The 8,701-nt window shown below is 35.5% G+C and overlaps 1 pseudogene across 1 annotated transcript in view; it reads right to left on the bottom strand.

The window, feature by feature from the left end:
* Nucleotides 1-622: 622 nt before the first annotated feature.
* Nucleotides 623-8,701, bottom strand: part of LOC102825367 — a 321,856-nt pseudogene continuing 313,777 nt past the window's right edge. Inside the window, exon 3 of the transcript XR_438727.1 lies at nt 623-1,321. The product of XR_438727.1 is annotated as an ephrin type-A receptor 6-like (transcript). The remainder of the gene's footprint in view (nt 1,322-8,701) is intronic.

Below are 8,701 nucleotides of genomic sequence, written 5' to 3'. Positions count from 1 at the left end.
TTTGAATTGCCAACCTTGTGATTACCAGTCCAGTGCTTATCCTACAGTGCGCCACATCAGGACATCAATATTTAGCAGCAGCAAAGAATAAAATAAAACCTGAGATCATTAGTTAACTACCAAAGAAACAGCACTTTAAACAATCCTTTTAAGACTTTGAAATAAAAAAATATATAAATACCTCATTTATTTTATTATAATTTCACATTATTTGAGTATTTTAAATTACTACAATTCAATATGAAAAAAAAAATATTTTCAGTGTATTTTCAAATATTATCATCTGTATCAACCATCTACATATAAAGAACAGTAAATTCCCATTTCAAATTCCCTTTATTTTTTGTTGCTGTTGTTGCTATAGCTTTCTTGTTAAAATGAAGACACACACCAAAAATGCATATTACTTTACTACTTTACTGAAGGCGATACTGAGGTACATCTACCAAAGTACTCAATTTCTTTTACATTTTTATATACCTTTCTCAAGAGATGAAAAAGAAAAAAAACACAGAAAAATTACTTTAGTTAATATGAATGAGTTTTATAATGGAGCCTGACACTAATAGCATTCAAATTTAATTATTTGAAAATAAACTTATATTTACCTTACAATAAATCATTATTTAAATGTATGAAAAGTTAAATATTTCTTACCATGGCAAGAACCCTCAATTTCTTCATATCCTATACTGCAGATACACCTTCCCAGAGGAACCAGCCAATCTCCGTCAGCTCCACAATATAGTTTAGGAGTGTCACGTTCTTCAGCACTCTTCACACAAGAGCCCTTTACTTCAACCAAAGAGGAAGAATCAACCCTTGGAATAGTATCCGGAAACATGGCCAAGTTACGAACAGTGAAAGGGCACTTTTTGTAGAAAACACGGACTGAGACCAGAGCAATACATGCCCCAATGTCTTGAAAAGCCAGGTAAAATCCTTTCCTTTCTATAGGTCCCACTTCACGAATTTCAGTGTTGAGTTTGAGGATGCGATCACCCAAATCCATTTGGGTAAAACTCTCATCAGCAGCAATTGTGTCTATCTTTGTATACTGGCTTGTCTTAAATTTAATTCCATGGGACTCATCTGATTCCATATAATACAGGTTAAATGTTTCTTTGCAAGTTCCCAAGACCCATGGAATGCTGTTACAATCTCTCAGTGTGAACTTCATTTCCACATAAATTTTCTGAGCTGCATCACGGGATATCCAGTTTGTACGAAGCCAGTTGTTTTGGTTAGGTTCCATCACATTACACACCTGGTATGTGTGAATGGGCCTATTGTGCTCATCCATTTCAGTAATGGCATCCCACTAAAAAAAGGAAAAAAAAAATTTTATAGAAACAGGGATTAAACAGAAATGAGTAATCACCTAATTTTGCATTTCAGCAACAGTAAAATGAGTGAGACTACTCAAAGCAACTATCCAAATATTGCATTTAACAATGCATTTTTGTTTAAGAATGTGGGTATTACAAACAGTTATCTTTATATGATACTTTCCTTCTTGCACATTGGTTGTATGACCAAGGGCAACTTTATTTAATCTCTGGTGTCCTCAATTATAAAATTGATATGATAAAATTCTATAGGGTTTTTATGAGATATGAATAAGATACACAATCACTTAAAATAGGATCCCACACAGTACAAGAAAGTAATATGGCATCCACTATCTGATCAAAATAACTACATCCATGGCAAATACACTGGTATTTTATCTGTTCTCATATCCAATATAGGAGAACTGGTGTGGCATGCAGTAGGATAAGCACTCAATCAAAAGTTGAGTTTAAACCGTAAGGTAGGTGGTTCAAACTCACCAGCTGCTCTTCAGAAACTCTATACAGAATTGCTATGAGTCAAAACCCTCAACGACACCTAACAACAATAACAACAACATATCTAATACAACACAAATTGAGGTAAGGTTACAGGTATTCGATTAAATATTTGCATGGCAATTTTGCAAGAAGGATATACATAGAAAAGGTGTGGCACTCTAGCATAAGTACTGCACTGATAACCACAAGGTCAGTGGTTCAAACCCATCAGCCTCTTCTTGGAAATACTACAGGGCTGCTGCTATGAGTTGGAACTGACTCAATAGCACTTAAAAACAATTCAAGAAATAATTACCAGACATTATTTTAGAATCTTTGGGTAGTGCAAATGGTTAAATATTTAAGTACTCATTAAAAGATTGATGATCCATATTCACCCAGAGGAAGAAAGGCCTAGTGATATACTTCCAAAAAGATTAGATATTGAATACTCTATGGGGAAGAGTTCTGTTCAAAAGACAGGAAGTTAATGTGAGTCAGAATAGACTTCAAAGCAAATGCTTTTGTTGTATTGTTGTTAACCGTTTTTAATATATTTTAGACATGGTATATGTAAAGATGAGTCAAAAATTACCCACATTTTGGTTATATTAAAATGCCCGTCCATGTCCACAGCTGATGACAACACTGAATATGCATATGAAATGATTCTATTGACTAGATGTATAACAGTAGATTATATAACAAATCATTTGCAATTCAGCCAAGGCATTGCCTATGAAATAATCCACAACAGACTTGGGTTTTGAAAAGTTTGTGCAAGATGGGTATTGAAACAACTCAGAGAAGAGTATAAACAGTAGCTATTCAATACTGGCCCTTGAGAATCTCAGAAAACTGTAAGCATCCTTTTGTCAGCTGATGGTTGACTTTTTTTTATTCCTTTAAGTTTAGAAAATAAATTAGGACCAAAGTAAGATATATAATAGTTCAAAGAGTAAAAGTAAAATAGTTCAAAGACATGATTGCTAACTTTCACCTTATTCAATAGTATAGGAAGCATATTAAATTATGAATATACACTCAGGACATCCTCAGATTCAATCAACCATGTATCAAAAGTATTGAGAGGATAAAAAAGCAATTAGCAGTCAAAGCAATCTCTCAAGGACTAAAAGGGGGCCTACAGTGCTGCTGGGCATGGGGTCGCTATGAGTTGGTTCTGACTCAATGGCACCTGACAACAACAACAGTGCTATTTGCTTAGCATTTACATTGTATTGTTGTTGTTGCTGTTAAATGCCATGGAGTCCATTCTGACTCAAAGGGACCCTGTATAGAGTTTCAAAGGAGTAGCTGGTGAATTTGAAAAGCTGATCTTGAGGTTAGCAGTCCAGTGCTTATACTACAGCATCACACCAGTACTCCATTGTATTAGGTATGATGAAATGGCAAAAAAATTAGAAAAGACCAAAATGGCTAGCAAAAGAAACTTTGAATTTGTATTTGGATTATAGTAGAAATTTCATGATGACAATAATCAAACCTATCACTACTTCTGCTATTAAGTTTGTCAATTCTGTCAGGTGATACAGTTTACACCATAAGCGCTTTATCTGAAAAAAAATCTTTATGAGATTTTTATATGTTTTTTTGAGGTTATAAGATTTTAATTACCAATATATAAAACAATTTACCAGTATATAATATAGCAGAGGGCTCAGTGAAGAAAAAAAATATCAGTCTGTATATTCTCTTACAGACAGAATATATCTTGTAAACTACTCATATAACTGCTCTTGTGACCTGGACAACTGTGATCATTTTCTTCAGATTAAGGAGTAGATAAATGAAATATAAAGTGATAGATGGAAAGGTTTTTATCACTTGTTTGTCCTGTTCAATGAGAAGTTTTAGGTAAACACAAATCTTTATTCTCCAAAAGGTTGCCAGGTCTCAAGAGCCATATGAATATTTATATGACTTGATAATCTACTGCTACCATCTGGCTGTCATCAAGTCAATTCCGATTCATAATGACCCTATAGGGCAAAGTAGAACTGCCCCATAGTGTTCTCAAGGCTGTTCTACTCATCGAGGACATAAGAACAAACATAGTTTGCAAGATATACTCTGTTCTGTGGAAGTATATGTGATATGATTTTTGCTTTAGTGAAGGTTTTACTACATATTGGTAAATTATTGTATTTCAATATTTTGTTTTATATAAAATACTTTTTAAAAATTAGCTTTAGGAACTGGATTTTTTCAGATTTAGCACCTATTACATGAAAACAAGCAGCTGACAGAGTTAACCAACTTAAGAGTACAACCAAAAACAGTTTTGATTATTGTCAGCATCATGCAATTTATACAGTTATCAGATTTACAGACCCACTATCATCAAGTTGATTACGACGCATAGCCACCCTATAAAGGGTGTCCCCGACTGTTAGTCTTTACGGAAGGAGACAGTCTCATCTTTCTCCTGCAGAGGTTCTGGTGGGTTTGAAGGACAGATCTTGCAGTAGCTAAGTGTCTTATCCATAGCACCAATTAGACTCCTTTACAAGGACTGTTGTTATTATATATGTTCTTCAAGTTGGTTCTGAAATTCATAGTGACCCTGTATAGAGTTCCTGAGGAGTGGCTGGTGGGTTTGAACAGTTGACCTGGCAGTTAGCAGTCCAGTGCTTATCCTATAGTACCACACCAGGTTTCAGCTTTATGTACATCTAAATATCCTACAGCTGAAGAGCAAGTTATGTGTTTATTTAATTTAAAAAGGGACAGAAAATTTTATCAACTAGACATACGTAGGCTGGAGTAAAGTTGCCATAACTTAGGATTTTACAGCATCTAAGAATCTGTGGCACTGTTGGATACACACTGGGCTGCTAACCTCAAGGTCAGCTGTTCAAACTCACCAGCCACTCCTTGGACAACAACAACAACAGAAGTATTGGCTGTACCATTTAATGTGAATGTTTCTTAGAAACTATAGGAAGTACAAATGAACAGTACTTAATCCATTTACATCTGAGGGTTATCTATAAACTCATCCACATTTGCATATGATAAATTGTTTCTATACCAATGAAAATTTCAGAAAACAGCATTTTTAATGCATAAAAGTTTGAACATGGAAACTATCTCTTAAAAAATCTGACAGTCTTTTTTTTAAACTTGGAGAATAAAATAAGGCAACCAATCAAATAGCATTCATAGGTAAAAAGTACTGAGAGACTATTCAGGTAAATGGCTCCATGTTGTTACTGTTAAGTGATGTCAAGTCATTTCCCACTCACAGTGACCCTGTACAGATAGGGTTTCTGAGGAGTCTGAACTGCTGACCTTTAAGTAAAAGCAGTATAGTGCCTATTCAACAGGGCCACACCAGGACTCCTTACCGTCTAAAATTCTAAAGAAAATTCATGAAAATATTTCCTTTTTCCCTCTGAAATCCTTTAGACTTCAACGGGAATATAAATGTATATTTCAAAAATAAACTTTGAGAAGGAGGTGGGGCTTGATGGCGGCTAGGGAGGAGATGCAGTGAAGTTCACTGTCAGCAATACCACAGAATACCAGGCAAAGAAGATCCAGGGCAGAGCTCAAAAACTCAGAACAACAGAGATAGGATTTTTTTTTAAAAGTTTGAAGGCTTATAGATTTGGAACTTGAAGCTAAAGTAAAAAATTCGTGTACTTTTGAAACTGCCGGGCTGGGTTCCGAGGCCCGGAGCCAATACCTTGGGTGAGACCAAATGGCAAAACCAAGTGATGGAGCAGACACACCACTGAAAAACGGCGTGGGAACCATGGAGCAAAGGTGGACAATACACTTTGTCAGTTTTGCTTTGTTCTGATTTTTTCTTTTATTGGTATCTGGTCATTGGTACACCCACTGTTTGCCAACCTCCATTCTGGTGACTAGAGGGAGAGCTTGAGCAAGTGGACAGCACCCACCCTCATCACTGGTGGGTTCTTCTGCCACACGTGCACACAGATACTCAGCCCAAGAGCAGGCCCAGAACATATTTTGTTTGTTTTTTGTTTTGTTTTTTAATATGGGAAAGGGCAGAACAGGGTTGTAGAGAGGAAAAGAGAGTTTAAAAACAAAACAGGCCGGGATTTAAATTAAAGCATGAGGTATAGCATAACAACCAGCACTGGCATCTTGAAATCTCTCAGGCAGCGTTGAAAGCAAGAAGCTGAAGAGAGCACATTAAAGTCATACTCATACTAGGCTACAGATTTTTTTTTCTTCTTCTATCCTTCCTCTCCCTTTTCTTGATTATAGACAGCAGTATTCAGTCTAGTTTCTGTTGTTGCTGTTTTATTGTGTTTTTTTCTCTTGTTTTTTTTTTTTTTTTTCCGCTGATGCTGTTTTGCTGCTATATGCTCCCCCTTCTACCTTTGGAGGCCTCTTTCTCTCCATATATTACACAAGAAGACTGAGCAACTACTGCCATATAGTAAAGCTACAATCACACTCTATAAAATGCCAAAACCCAGGCAAGAACCCATACCAACTGCCATATACCAGGAAAACAGACAACATCTGTGAAAGTTACATTGAGTTAAGCAATTAGAAGAGTGAAAAGAGAAGCCCACATCCTGCCTACCTCTTCCTGGAAGCAATTAGAAAGCATAAAAAATACCAAAACACATACTCAATTAAGTATTAATGCCACAGATAAACACTAAACATGTCAAAGAACCAAAAGCAGATGACCATATCAGCACATGTCCAAAAACAAGAGAAAATGTCTGAGACAAAAGACCTAGAGTTAGACCTGAACTCCATTCTGGAAGGAGGGCAGGCCTTGGAAATGCATGAGAAGGAATTCAGAAAAATGATTATAAAATGTTTCAAAACACTTTACAATGGAGGTGAGAAAAATAAGGAAGAAGCTAGGAAAGCACTACAGGAACAATCAAATAAGATAGATACAGCATTGGAAACTATTCAAAACCTACAGAGAGAGTCCAAATGATCAAAAATAGAATAGCAGAAATAGACAATATTCTGAAAGGGCAAAGGAATAGAATAGACAAGATGGAAGGCAGAACCAGTGATATGGAAGGCAAATCTCTCAATATCACTAAGACAGAAGAACAAACACAAAAAAGGATACAAAAAAATCTGAAGAAGGTCAAGATTTATGTTGGACAAGATGAAAAGGAATAACTTAAGAATTATCAGCATTCCAGAATAAGAAGAATCACACAAGTCCACAGAGGAAATAGTTGAAGGGCTGCTGGAAGAAAATTTCTCTAACATCCTGAAAAATGAAAATATAAACATTCACGAGGCTCAACAAACCCAAGGAAGGATATACCCCAAGAGAAAATCACCAAGACAGATCATAATCGAGCTCTGCAAAATCAAAGATAAGGAGATACTTCCAAAAGCAGACAGGGAAAACAGAAGTGTCAGATACAAGGCAAGCAAGTCAGAGTAAGCTCGGATCTCTCAGCAGAAACCAAGCAAGCAAGAAGGCAATGGGGAGACATTTATAAAACCCTGACAGAAAAAAAATTGCCAACCATGAATCCTTTATCCAGCAAAGCTATCAATCAAATATGACAGTGTAATCAAAACATTCCAGAATAAACTGAAGCTAAGAGATTTTGCAAAAGCCAACCCTGCACTACAAAACATCTAAAGGGAGTTCTGTGGACTGAGACCCAACAAGAACAGATAACAACCGGAGTTTGACATACGTGGCAGCACCTCGATGAATTAAGTCAACAGAAGGAAGAGTTGAGAACAGAACAAATCTATAAAAATAAACTCAAGAGAATCTGGGAGATCAGTCTATGATCAAAAAAAGTACAATGTAAAAGAATGTAAACATGTAGGAACAGAGATCTAGATGGTGAGAAGGTGAGATTGATTATAGGATAAAACAGACTACACTATATGGAGAGATAAGTTAATGGACTATAAAGCAATCTCAAAGAAAATTAACAATTCTCAACATACCAAGAGAATGAAAAATCCAAGAACATGGAAACATTAAAACTATAAGGAAACTCACAAGAAAGAACACAAAAACCATGAAATCAACAAAAGAAGACACACAGAACACAGAAAGCAGCAACATCACAAGAAAAAAACACACAATATAATGGCAGCAATTAATCAATACCTATCAATAATTACACTGAGTGTAAATGGATTAAATGCACCTGTTAAGAGACAGAGGGTGAAAGAATGGATATGAAACCAAAATCCTTCAATATGCTGTCTCCAAGAGAAACATCTCACACACAGAGACAAAAATAGATTAAAAGTCAAAGGATGGAAGAATATATACCAAGCCCATTGCAATAAAAAACGAACAGGAGTGGTAGTACTAATCTCTGATAAAATAAACTTTAAGGCAAAAAACAGCATAATAGTTAAAGATGGACATTAACTCATGATTAAAGGGAAAATTGAACAAGATGAAATAACCAAAATAAATATCTATGCTCCCAATGAAAAAGCTCCACAATATATACAGCAAACTCTAATAGATTTGAAGAAAGAAATAGATGAATCTACAATAATAGTGGATGATTTTAATACAATGCATTCAAAAATGGATAGAACGACCAGAAAGAAACTTGACAAAGACACACAAGAACTAAATAACACAGCCAACTGGACCTCATAAATGTGTACAGATCATTCAACCCAACAACTGCACAATACCCATTCTTTTCCAGTGCACATGGAACATTCTCCAGAATAGACCATGTTTTAGGCCACAAAACAAACCTCCATAAATTTATAAATATCAAAATACTACAAAGCATCATCTCAGACCACAATGCTATCAAAATAGAAATCAACAAGAGGAAGAACAAGGAAATCAAGTTAAATACATGGAAACTGAATAACACCCTGCTGAAAAG

The sequence above is a fragment of the Chrysochloris asiatica genome, unplaced genomic scaffold (genome assembly GCF_000296735.1).
Source record: "Chrysochloris asiatica unplaced genomic scaffold, ChrAsi1.0 scaffold00068, whole genome shotgun sequence".
In the NCBI taxonomy this organism is placed as follows: Eukaryota; Metazoa; Chordata; class Mammalia; order Afrosoricida; family Chrysochloridae; genus Chrysochloris; species Chrysochloris asiatica.
Note: the sequence above shows the minus strand (reverse complement) of the source record. Positions and strands in the feature narration are given on the sequence as shown.